Raw genomic sequence first — 13,088 nt, 5'->3', positions numbered from 1 at the left:
AGGACTTCAAGGCAAGCTTACTGACCTAGATATATACAGATTTTCTTCTCTCCTTTTTAAAAATATGTGAACATATTTGCTATTCTCAAAGGCTCTGATAAATACGTCTTCTTTCAAAGATAACTGACAGAGGCTCAACAACCACAGCTGCCAGTTCTTTCAGCACTGTGGGATGTAGTTCATCTAACCCTGGGTAGGAGTCTATCTCCCTATTCATTCCAGATTCAATTCCCTATTAGTTGTTTTTAGTCTATCCTTCCTAGTCTCAAAATCACCTCTTTGTCAGAAAAACACAGTAGCAAACTAAGAGCTGAATAGCTCTGTCTTCTTTGTGTTTGTTTTCATCCCCTATACCCCAAGCAGCAGTCCTGTTCTTTTCTTTGATAACCTGCTTGAAAAGTTTGGCCTGTTTTGTTGTCCTTTGCATTCCTTACTAACTTGAACTCACTTTGGGCTTTAGGATTCCTGACACAGTTTTCATAGGACTGTTACATGTTTGTATTTATCTTCTATACCTATCCTTGTGTTCATCTCTTTTACACTTTCAAAATCTAAGTTTGTTATTAAATTTGCTGTGCATCTACACTGGTTTCTTTAGTCAACTCTTATCTTTTCATCATCAAAATTGGTTATTTTTATATTCTCATAATTTCATTTTTTTTTTTTTGGAAAATTTCCCCATTCCTTTTGGGATGACTTTCCCCAAAGAATTTTAGGCCACAGAACCTATTATATCAAAGATTTCAAAGCTGAAAAGAAAGATAGGTAGCACTAACACAAACTGTTACCATAAGTCAGAAGTCAAATGCATACTGCTGGGGAACATATGCAGACATCTATATCATCTTCAAATATTCAATTCAGTACAAAAGGCAATTATTAAATAAGTTCAAGGAACTACGCTAGGCACTGGAGATACAAAGTTAAAAATCAAACAATCTCTGCCCTCAAGAGGCTTACTTTCTAGTGGAAAGACTATAACGTACAAAATTAAGTATAATATTGGGGAATGGTTGGCAGAAAGAACATTAGTAAACGGAAGCATTAGGAACAGCCTCGTAAAATGTGGCATCTGAGAGTTAAGTCTTGAGCGGTGCTAAGAATTAAAGAATGAGCAAGAACTTATTTCCACATAATGAGAGGGATAGGAGACAGTCTATGCAAAGCCAAAAAGGAAGGAGATGTATATAGGGTACAATAAGTCCAGAGAATATCCTGACAACAGGAAAACCTAAAAAAAGTAGGTTAGAGCCAGATTATATGGAGGGCAAATAGCAAAAAAAGGGCACTTGTATTTATTCATAAGACATTGGGAAGCCTGAACGAGAGTGTGACACGTTTAAATTTGTGTTTTTTTGGGAATATCAATTTGGTGGGGTGAGAGACTAGAAACAGACCATTTACAGAGGCTACAAAATAGTTAGAGATAGGTAATGAAGGTCTAAATTAGGGTGGGGAGAGACAATTGGATAGACATGAGGGATGTCATAGAGGCAGAATTAACAAGACAGTACCTGGTTGTGGTGAAATGAGAGAACATGAATAATCTTCAGGATAACTGAGATTGGAAACCTGAGTGGTTGGAAGGACAGTGGAGCCTTTGACAGAAACAGGCAAGTCAGGAAGAGGAATGTGTTTAAGGCAAAAGATAATGAACTCCATTTTGGACATATAGAGTTTGATATGCCCATAAGACTTCTAAGTAGAGATGTTCAGTGGGCAGTTGCTGAAGCAAGAACTTGAGATCAGGAGAGAGATTAGTGCTTGAGACAGATAAACACATAATACATACACATACAAAATACACTCATATATATTGTTTAAATACAGATGTGAACCCTTGGAAAATGCTGATTAAGAGAATGAGACTATAAAGGTGAGATCAGACAAAAGGAGAATTAGGAGAAATATGAAAACCCAGAAAGTTGAGGGCATCCAGGTGAAGGGAGCTGCCAAAATTAACAAAATGTCAAAAGCTGCAGAAAATAATTGGAAACCTTGGAAAGAACATTTTTAAGCTGGTTGGTGAAGTCTGGAAGTCAGATAACAAAGGGTTGACAAGAGAGTGGGAAGTGAGGAAATGGGGACAGGGAGTGAGCATAAATGCTTTTTCAAGGGGTTTACCTTTGAAGAGAAGGCAGATACAAGAAAAAAAGATACAAGAAAGATACAAGAAAAGACTTGAGAGACTAGCAATATCAAGTACTGCTTTTTAAGCAGGCATGACTGAAGGTCACAAAGAGGATGAAGAAAAACGAAGCAGAAGAGGAGGAAAAGAGGCCATGGTCTAAAAAAATTTCAGAGTTTTAGGGGTGTGTGTGTGCACACACAGTGTGCACTAGGTTTATGAGTGATGAATAAGTTCTGGAATGGGAAATGAGAGACTTAACAGAAGAGTTAGTTCTGCTATTAATTATCTCTGATTCTGGATGGATAAAACATAACCCTTTTGGACCTTAGTTTCCTCATCTATAACATTAGAGGGCTAAAGCTAGATGATTTCCTGAAGTATATTCTGGCTATGATATTCCACTAATCTTACTATTTTAATACTATTACTAAAAGCATTAACACATTTTGCATCGTGAACAGTCAGGAAGGCTTGGTTAAAGTTGCTTCTGACACATACTGATTGTGTGACACTGGGCAAGGCACTTAACCTCATTCCCAGTCTCCTATTCCCTCACCCTCAACTGTCACAAAAACATTACATAGTACAGAGTTCCTTATACCAATGAAAGCACAGGTCCAGTCTCCCCCAGAACACTAATGGTAAATACTTCTTAGAACACTGTATTTGTAGAATGCTTTTTATTATAAAAGCTCAATCTGTTTTTTGGTGAAACTATACTATTTATTTTATCTTTTCTTCTAGTGGTGTAGTGTCTCAACACTTTTCAGATTCAGAACCTGTGCTGACTATGAGAGTACAGTTACAGAACATCACCATCTCAATATTCACTTTTCTAAACAGACTAATTGAAGCCATGGCAGTGAACTTAGTTATTGAAATAGATCATCTTCAACCCACTAAGACTTTTATTCACTTTCAGAAGGAAAAATGAAGATTTTACTTATTTTCATAATAGCTAACATTTACATAGTGAATACATGTCAGGCACATACTGTTTTCTCATTTTTTTCCGCATCAGTCTGGTAAAGCAGAGATTAAAGTGTTATTATCCCCTTTTTACACATGAGGAAACTAAGGCTCACATCTGAGATTGAGTCAGAGGCCCCTGACACACAGCTAGTACGTGTCTAAGACCAGATCCAAATGATATCGTTTGATAAAGGTCAGTGCTTTGAGCTACCTCAAGATGCCTAAGGTTGTTGGTTCTTAGAATAATAAAAGGAGAAGAAAAAGAAAGACCAAAGCATGGCAGAACTGAAGAAGCAATAGTAAAACTTCATCTCTAAGCATATAAACAATAGATTAAATGTGTGCGCGTATGCATGCATGTATATATGCGCATGTATACACACACATATACGTTCTAAGTTTCAGATCAAAGGCTTGCTTGCTAATAATAATAACCAGCACAAAAGGGCAACCAGAAAATTCACTAAATAGACATATATTTCTCAGCCTACATTATTTTTTGGCTACATGCACACAATCAAGGCATAACACTTATAAGAAAAATAATATAAACCGAATTGTATTTTTCAAATTTACTGGTTATTCCTGCTGTATGCATCCTCTAGCATTTTAAATGACCCAGCTATAAGTAAATGGAAGTTACAATTTCATTGTCATTTTTGATCCAGCATTATATATACCTGAATTATCTGGGATGGAAAGCAACTGTTATTTAGAATATTAAAGTTTATAAGTAAATGGCTTAGTACTAACACTGACCAATAATACTTTTTAAGCAGAAAATGGCAAAGTTTATATAGCTTAAGAGTAAAGAGTAAGAACTTAAATGGCTTATTTTACTAAACAAATTCATTTTCTCTTCACAACCAACTCTACTGGGAAATACTATTTCAACTGCCACACTAGGTTTTGTTGGCCTCTCTTTTCTAAGAAATGAACATCTCTCCCTCTCTCTGCTCAAACCATCTGCCATGACTGATAACCAGATGCTTGTGTGAGACAATAGGGAGCACAAGTACAACTCAACACCTTAAAGTGGAGTGACATTTCAGATGTACTTCAGAATAAGTATTAAAAAAAAAAAAATTTGTGACCCACCTATTTGTCATCTAAAACAAAGTTATTGGAAATATACATTCATCTAGTTCTTGTCCAGAAGTAATTCAAAGTAATTTTGATGAATCAAAACTTGGGCAGATCTCTTTTAAGTAAAAAACTAACAAGAGACATATTAACCAAAAGGAGAATTCATAGGTTTCATCATGAAATCCTATGCAAGTAAAAAGCATCTTCTAGTTCTAAGAGACCATTTTACTAAGGAGAGGAAAGTTTTATTCATTTTACTAATTGAAAAAAAATGAAGAGACTAAGCTCTTAAATCAGCAAATCTCATAGCTGCCTCTTTCAAGGAAAGAACAATCCAATCCTAGAACCACAGCATTTCCCCCACATGTCACATCAAAATTGTCCCTGATACATGTTTTTTATAATGTTCTCTCTAGGTCACTTCTTTCACTATGCAATAATGTTCTTCAGATTGCCAGACCAATTTGTAGTTTGTTTATCATGAGAAACATGAGCACATTTTCACTAGTGACATGACAGATTTGTATATGCCTAAAAGTTCACCTTGTCACAAATTATGTTCTACAGTGAAACATCTTAACAGTCATACAATGACTGAAAGGGATAAAGACCGTAAGATCCCACTATACTTGCTTGATGACTATAAAAAACAAAACAAAACAAAACACATGTGATTGGGTAGAGCAAAATACCCCCAATAAGATACTATATGTATCACAAAATCATACCAAGTTCCTTGAAAGATAAAACAAATAGTTTTGTTCACTCATCAATAAAGTTAAATGAGGCACAAAACAAGGAGACATACATTTGACAAAGGTGTTGGCTACAGAATCCAAATCAAAAGAATTCTTTATAAATCTAAGTTCTTCAATTGCTCCTTGCTGGATGGCTCTGTATTGATGCAACAAGCCTTGAAATATTACATACGTCTCCTAAACTAGATCCATATTTACTCAAGATTTGGTAGACAGAAAGAAAAGTGGTTTAAAAATACCTATTTCTCCAATTATGGGAGGGTTAGATAATTCGCAGTTAGTCCATCAGAGCATACATTCTGGAAAGAAACTAAATGTTTAATGATGTCTAAGAAATTATGACTAAATACTAAAGTAGACCCAGAGTTGAATAGGGAGAAAGAGGTGCTTCTCCCTATAACAAAGCATCATCTTTATAAAATGATTATTTTTTCAATTATCCTGTATAGTTATGAATCAAGGAATCAATTTCCAAAGAATCAAAGTTTAAAGTCACTCAAAGGACAAAGATGAGGCACATGATGAACCTGAATCTCATCCTGTTACTCTGTCAATGTACAAAAATCCTCTCATTCTATTTCTTAGAGATAAGGGGGCTGACATCAACAAAATTTTAAAATGTTTACAATTTTATAGCTGAGAAAAAGCACTACTATTTTCAGAACTCCAAAGCAGTAGTCAGAGGATAAAGCTAGGACACTTGGCCTTTATTTCATTCTTCTGAACAAAATGTAAAAGAAAAAACTGTTAATCTTGACTAAGCACTATGCCCTTTTATAGATTAGGACCATGCCCTTTACATTTTATTATATATGCAATAAAAATCACAAGTTTGAAAAAGGTCCCTTTTCATAGCCTCCCCTTAAATGAAATATTTATGCCTATATATCTAAATTCTTCCTTATTAATACCTTTGACCATGAGGTCCTTTCCAGCTCTAAATCTATGACCCTATGACATTGCCTCTAGGTCTAAACGGTCTCCCCAGAAACTCAGGTCACACTCCAAACAAATATCAGTTTAAATAACCCAGAAAAACATTCATTCAACATAGGTGCAGTGAATGTCACAGTGCAAGACACTGTGCAAAATGCTGGAAAGTTTCACAAAGATAACTAAGATATGATCCCTACTCTCAAAGACTTACTCTAAAAGGAATTAAAACCTCTACAAAGGCAGTGATGAAATTTAAATGTAAAGTTGTATGTTTTCCATTCATGATTTTAGTTATATTTATTTACCCCTTCCTCTCTCACAATTGTGCTATAAGCTACTAAAAAGAAATGTGTCTTAATAAAAGCTTGTACAGCACCTGGCAGAATGCCTATGCACATGACAAGTTTGACAGATATTATAAATGATAACAATCTTTGGATATTTTAGATAATTACTTCAAAACAAATGTTACAATAAGATATTTTTCAAAGCTCAGCAGGTACTGGTTCTAAGACATTGTTCTGACAACATTCCACTGTTAATCCTTTTATTTCTATTACAATTAAAGTCTGTTATGCATTTAATCATTTAATCACATGGATCTTGTTATCCTGGAAGAAAATCACTGACAAAAATCACTCGCTAGGAAATTGTTGTCCTATAGCCTTTGGAAAAAGTGCCGTTTTCCTTAGCCAGAAGCTATATAATACAGTATGTGTTAAAGACATAATGCACCACACACCACTCTAAGAGTAGCTCTACTTGTAAACACATTCAGATGTCATATAAATTTCATGTTATCTGTCACCATTTAAATCAATTCTGCCTGTATTACAGACTTATACACTCATTCAAGTAATTTTCTTGTATCAAACTTCTACATATTCCCAACTTATAACCAATATTAAGATATTCATAGCAGGATGAAGGCAAATTTGTGAGACCATTTTTAACAGTTTCCAAGATTTGGCAAAATATAGCATGAATCAAATAATAAAAGGTGGAGTAGTCTGAAAAAACGTACTTGAGTCAGATTCTGTACCACTGAGGATTCTCTGTACCTGAGTTAGCTTATATTTGATAATCTGGGGGAAATTAATTCTTGAAAATGAATTTCACAGAATGAAGTTAACTGTTAGTAGAGGCATTTCAGTTTAGAAGAAGGCTAATCTAAAACACAGTTTTTTTATTTTTCCCCCCAATACCATTTCTACTACTTAAAAAAAATTAATTTGCTAAAATGTTTAATATTAATATTTCCTAGAATTTCTATATCACAATTTTCTGAAGAACTTAAAAGTATTTTCAGTATGTGGTTTCAACCAAATGGTGAAATGGGAAGGACCAAGTATTACCTATAATTTGTAACTGAAAAAAAACCAACCAGATATAATAATAATAATAATAAAAATTTACATAATGCTTTAAGATTTTCAAAGAGGTTTACAAACATTATCTCCTTTTATACTCACAACAACTCTGGGAGGTAGGTGCTAAAGGACTTATCTACAACCACACAAAACCAAAGTGGTATTTAGCACTCCTATTTCCCAGTATAACACTCTTATCTACTAAGCTAAACAGTCATTCAGACTAAGGAAGGAATTAAGGATGAAACAAAAAACAAAACTAAAAGAATAGCCCCCACCTCTATCAAAAGCTACCAAAAAAGATGTGTTCCAGAAAAGGACATTTTTGACTGGAATCAGAATTAGATATAATATAGTTATATAAAGATGCTTTCCAGGACCTAAGATAAAGAGGGGTTTAAAATCCAACTATAATACAGTCAAATGTACGCATAGATACCTCTGACTTTGTCTCACTATATAAATGTATACAAATGTATCTGAGAGTTTTGGGACAAAAGTAGGGGCATATATAGGGGAGGAGACTAACTTATGAGGAAATGTCTGGACTGAATAGATCTACCAGGTTACCTGAACTAGAGGCAGAACTCCAGGTCCTATAAGAGGCCAGAGATGAAAGGAAGAAAGTCAGAGAAGAAAGGGCTCTTCCCTGGTTTCCAATAGTGTTTAGTACTATAAGCTTCTCCAGCTCCTCTACCTAGACACCTCAAAAAGAGGGAATCAGGTTTACCACCTTACCAACCTGCTAGCAAAGGCCAATATTTCTGTAAGTTCTCCACCCCCATCCCTTTACTCCCCACTCCTGATTTTCACAATTAATTAGAGATAAAAGGTTTAACACCTTAGTGTGAATGACTTCTACCATCACTCAATCCACAAGCATAAATGGCATGTTTTGCTAAGCAAATGAGACTAGAGAAAGACAAACGGATAAAGACGTTTACAGGGGGACAAAGCAAACAGAAAACCAGGTCCAACTACTTCAGGATTTTGCCTAGGACTGACTCTGTTTACCTTCAAATTGGCCTTGACAAATATATACAAGTAGTGGAGTGAGTTCATGAAGCTGCAAACACATGCAGTTCTGCCTCCATGACTTCTGAAGATTTTGTTTTTAACTGTATAAAGAAGCTTTGTTCCCAAAGAATTAACTAATAGTATCACAATACCTCATATGTGAGGTCTTTTCATTATACCACAGGAAAGTTTCTTTTTAGTCACTTAGAGAAGTTTGGAGTAAGTATAAAACCACTAGGCAGTCTATGACACGAGACCAAGAATTAGTAAGACATCTGTATTTATCTGTACGAACTATGGACCAACTCAGGTGCCCAGAAAATGTCTTATACATAGGTAGGTAAGCTGCCATTTTCTCATATCTTTTAATCCAGGATGGTTCCACCATAAATAGCCTAGATTTAGTATCTCTAATTCTTTGCCACTCTAACTTTTTGAAATCTATCTTCTGCCACCTTCACTAGATTTCCTCTATTCTGAAGGTCACCAATGTCCCCCTTAAATCCCCAAATCTAATAGCTTCTGCCTAGTCCTCTTCCTTCTCTACTTCTTTGTAGTATCTTACATTGCTAATCACTTTTGAAGCTCCCTCTATCCCATACTTCTTTAATGTCAGATTATCACTGTTATCCATTCTTCCTCTGGTTCCCTTAGGTTCTGTCTCCATCCCTCATCTTGTCTTCTGCCCACTCCCTATATGGCCTTGGTCACCTGAGTCATTCTTGAAAATATATGACTTTAGTTCAAATGAGGAAGGGGCATAGAGACAGAGCTTGGAATCATGGCAGCTGACCATTTTATTTCCAATTGAATCTCTCTCTTTGGCAGTTCAAATTCAATCTTTCTAAAACCTGTCCCTGGAACTAATCCTCAAGATTAAAGAATATTCAGAGGGAGTCTCAGGAGCACCTAGTCTATCCCTTTATGTGGGCTTCTCTATTTCTTTTCTCTGAGGCTCTCCAGTTAAAATCCTGGTGTCATTTTTGACTCTCCCTTCATCCCCAAAATCCAATCAGTTGCCAGTAAAACCTTGCCCGATTCATCAAGCCATTTATACAGTTTTGTCTGATAGTCTCACCCTAATCCTTGCTGAGACTTCTATTCTAACTCCTGGCATCTGGCTTTGCATTTTGGACTCCGATTTACTTAACTTTAAATATGAATTTTCATCTCATTCTTCATATCTAGACTGAGTCTTTTTTGTTCTGATTGAAAATAGTTAACATGGCATCTTCTAGTTTTAACCCTGTTTTGTCATTACTACTTCTCTGGCCTCCAATCTGTGGGTCTTGCTTTCTCTGACAGTGGCTTGTTTTTACCTTAGATTTCATTCTCCATTCTGCATACTAGGTCTGAACTTAGTTTTGACAGCTATGGTTAAAAAGAGATCAGTTAAGTAAGGATCCTTATAGGCTTTGAGGAAGATTTGGTTACTGATAGAATTTTTTAAAAGATGATATATTAAAGATAGCTTGTTTAGTGAGATCTCAAGTTCTCTTCATATAGAAAATAGGAAAACTAATAGGAATACTATTCTTTCATTAAACAACCTTACACAGAAAACAGAATTCAATTCAGTAATCAAATGCTCACTATGTGAAAAGCACTATAAAAGGCAGTGGGAACAAAAGGATAATTACGAAGTGACCACTGCTTGCTACAAGCTTACAACATAGTACTAAGGATGAAAGATAAACATGTTTGCAATGAAATTTAAACATTTATCAGGATCTTAAGTGTAAGACAGTAAATATAAAATTACGATGCAGAACAGAAATATAATAGAAGCTTAAGAGTTAATATTAAAATACAAAGTATTATTAAGAGTCGGAGGAAGGAAAGATAATTTCTGATTGAGATAAGCTGAAGATTCCATTGAGGAGATGGTTTCTGAGCTGGGCCTTGATTTCAAGGGTATTTAGAATCTTAAAAAAAACAAAAACAGATGGCACGAGGAAAATTATCTCTGGTATAGTTAGTGAATGGGGTCAGCATAGGTACAAACACAAAGCACAAATGTGCGGTGGGTAGTCAGGTTCAGTTACAGCATTACATTATGTTGAGAGGAAGGAAATGAGATAAAACTGATTAAACAGGGAAACACCAATATACAAAGCACCATGAATTTGGGCTACGGAGTTTGGATTTTATCAGGAAGCAATAAAGAGCTACTGAAGGATTCTGAGTAGGGATATGCAATCTAAAGATGTGTGTTAAGGACAAAATCTAGCAGTGTTAGAAGGATGGATTGAAGGGGAAGAGTTTAGAAAAGTGCTATTGTAGTATTCCAAGTGGATGATAAAATGGACCTGCTGTCAGTAGAAATAGAAATAAGGGATCAGAACTAAAAAAAAAAAAAACAAAACTGAACATGAATGACTAAGTAAACGGTGTGAAATAGGGAAATCCAAAGAAGCTGGTTTGATGAAGACAGTATAAAATAGGTATTGAATCCCTGTGGCGCTCATCTTGAGTTAAGTCATTTAAGTTTCCTTGAGACTCAGTTTTCTCATCTGTAAAATGAAAGGTCTGAACAAAGGGGTCTCTACGATCACTTTCTGCTCCTTGAAGTCCTGTAGATTCATTCTATCTTTTGGAGTGTCTCCACATGTATCCCAATCCTTTCCATTCCAACTGCCACCATTCTAATTTAGAATCTCATTTCTTCTTAGCAGGGTTATTGTGAAAGCCTCTGAACTAGACTCCTCGCTTTCACTTTTATTCCCCTCCATTTCACTCTATTCATCACTGTAAGTACTCTTCATAGCTCCAATTATATTAATTTTGAATTTTTAAAATCCCCAGTGTTTATCACAATGACTGACAAATAGTAAGTGCTTAATGAATATTTGTCAAATGCAAGTTGAATGACTATTCTGTGCTAAATTAAGTCCAAATTCCTTAGCTTTGAATTTACATTTCCCTCATAATCTGACCCTAATCTACCTTCATCTACCACACCTTCTATCCAAACAGAACCATTCAATATTTCCCCAAAACATTTTGCATTTTCCCTCCTCCCTGTTTTTAATTTCCTCTCCTTCTCTCAAGGAATGCCTCCCCCCAAAATAACTCACGTTTGCATGACACTTTAAAATTCTCAAAGAAATTCCAAGTATATTTTCATTTGATCCTCAGAGCAAATAATAAGGAGCCTGAGTTTCAATGATCTTCAAGCGACTTACCTAGTGATTCACTGATCCCCCTGCTACTTCAAGCACCATTTTCAATGCCACCTCCTCCATTAAGCCTCTCATTATACCTGTCTTCCATGAGGATTTGATCCACTCCTTCTCTGAATTCATACAGTATTGATTTACCTCTCCAGTGGTACATGTGCTTGTATTCCTCCTAGTCATTATGGGATTTACTCATTTTGTGACCTGTAGCATCTAACACATGGTGTAAACACTCAAAATATTTGTCATTAAAAAAATAATTACATTCCACCAGAAACCTCCGACCCTGACACCTTGAGCCACAAACCTCCCGTCACTCCCACTTCATCCTCTCCCAACATCCGCACAGAGCTGGGGCACTCTGGGCACCTCGAGGACAATGTTACAGTTCCTGCAGCAGCCCGAAAATGTAGGTCAAACGCAACTGCTGGAGACATAATAATGCGGAGGCAGGAAGAAAGTCCGAAGATGCCAATCGGGCTACAAGGGGAAATGAATTAGCCCTTTCTTCCAGCCTGCACACAGCAGGCGCTTCATCAATGCTGCCTGACGGGCCCCCACTACTGACAGACCACCCTCCTCGCTCGGATTTCTCTTCACGACGATCGGGGGGAGGTCTGGAAAGGAGACCCCGACGGTGTCATCTAGGGCAGGGCAGCTCCCACATCCTCCCAAAGACCTCCGGCCCTCTCCCCGCCCCCCTACCTCGGACAAGTTTCCTGGGAGGGACAACGGGGCCCGGAGCCGCTCCTCATCCTTCGGTTCGGCATCCGGGAGGAGCCCCCCACAACCCGAGGCAGGGGGCCTCCGCTCTCCCCCTCTTCCCCAGCACGGACTGACACGTTAAACCGCCCCGCACCCGACGCCTCAAGCCTAACCGGGCCCCCCCATTCCAAGCCCCCCACCCCCATTCCTTCCCTCCCGTCCAATTCGGATCCTTACAGGCTCTCCCTGGATGAAGCCCTCTCGGAGAGTGAACTGTCACCTCCCCACCACCATGGATAAACCGCAGCCTGGATGGGACCCCCCCATCCAACCCCGGATAAGCCGCGGGCTGGATGAGAAACCCCCCCCTACTTAACCCCGATAAGCCGCAGGCTGGATGGGGACCCCCCATCCACTGTTTCTGCCCGTCCCGGGGCCGACCAACCCCCGCGCCTCGCACCTTCCCAGCCCTCCCCTCTGGGGAGCAGCCCCCCCCCATCCTCCCTCAGGCCGGGCCCCGGGGGCTGCCGTTACCGAGGAGGAAGAAGGAGGCGGCGGCAGTGCGGCTGACGGTGGTGGCGACGGCGGAGCAAGAGCAGCAGCAGCAGCGGGAGGCGGCGGCGCTGCCCAGTCTCCATGGAACTCCCGCCCCGGCTCGTTGCTAGGAGCCCCCGCGGCCCCGGCTCCGTAGCTCGCGCTTTGTTGTTCCGGGTCCGAAGCCGCAGCCGCTTCCCTGCGACAATAAACAGCACAAAACGCGGCGAACTGGGGGGTGGGGGCGGGGAGAGGGCATAGAGAAGGTGCCCGGCCAGAGCGCCCCCACAGAGGTGGGCCGCAGAGCCGCGCTAGCCGGCTATTTCCGGTTTCTACTCCTCCTCCCGCCGCCGCCGCTTCCTCGGTCTCAGGGTCAGCCCCCGCAGGGGGAAGGAAGGGT

At 38.5% G+C, this 13,088-nt stretch overlaps 1 protein-coding gene across 3 annotated transcripts in view; it reads right to left on the bottom strand.

The window, feature by feature from the left end:
* TBPL1 (TATA-box binding protein like 1) overlaps positions 1 to 12,821 on the bottom strand; it is a 29,367-nt gene extending 16,546 nt beyond the window's left edge. Inside the window, exons 1-2 of one of the 3 annotated variants that reach the window (XM_072643394.1) lie at positions 12,689 to 12,772; positions 11,456 to 11,662 (exon numbers count right to left, since the gene is read on the bottom strand). The gene's annotated coding sequence lies outside the window, so the exon portion shown is untranslated. Of the gene's footprint in view, positions 1 to 11,455; positions 11,663 to 12,154; positions 12,245 to 12,688 lie in introns of those variants that run through there. The other 2 variants (XM_072643392.1, XM_072643393.1) reach the window with 2 other exon arrangements.
* Between the last annotated feature and the right edge of the window lie 267 nt (positions 12,822 to 13,088).

Source organism: Notamacropus eugenii, chromosome 2 (genome assembly GCF_028372415.1).
Source record: "Notamacropus eugenii isolate mMacEug1 chromosome 2, mMacEug1.pri_v2, whole genome shotgun sequence".
Classification (NCBI taxonomy): domain Eukaryota; kingdom Metazoa; phylum Chordata; class Mammalia; order Diprotodontia; family Macropodidae; genus Notamacropus; species Notamacropus eugenii.
The sequence above is the reverse complement of the archived record's forward strand: the minus strand, read 5'-3'. Positions and strand labels throughout refer to the sequence as shown.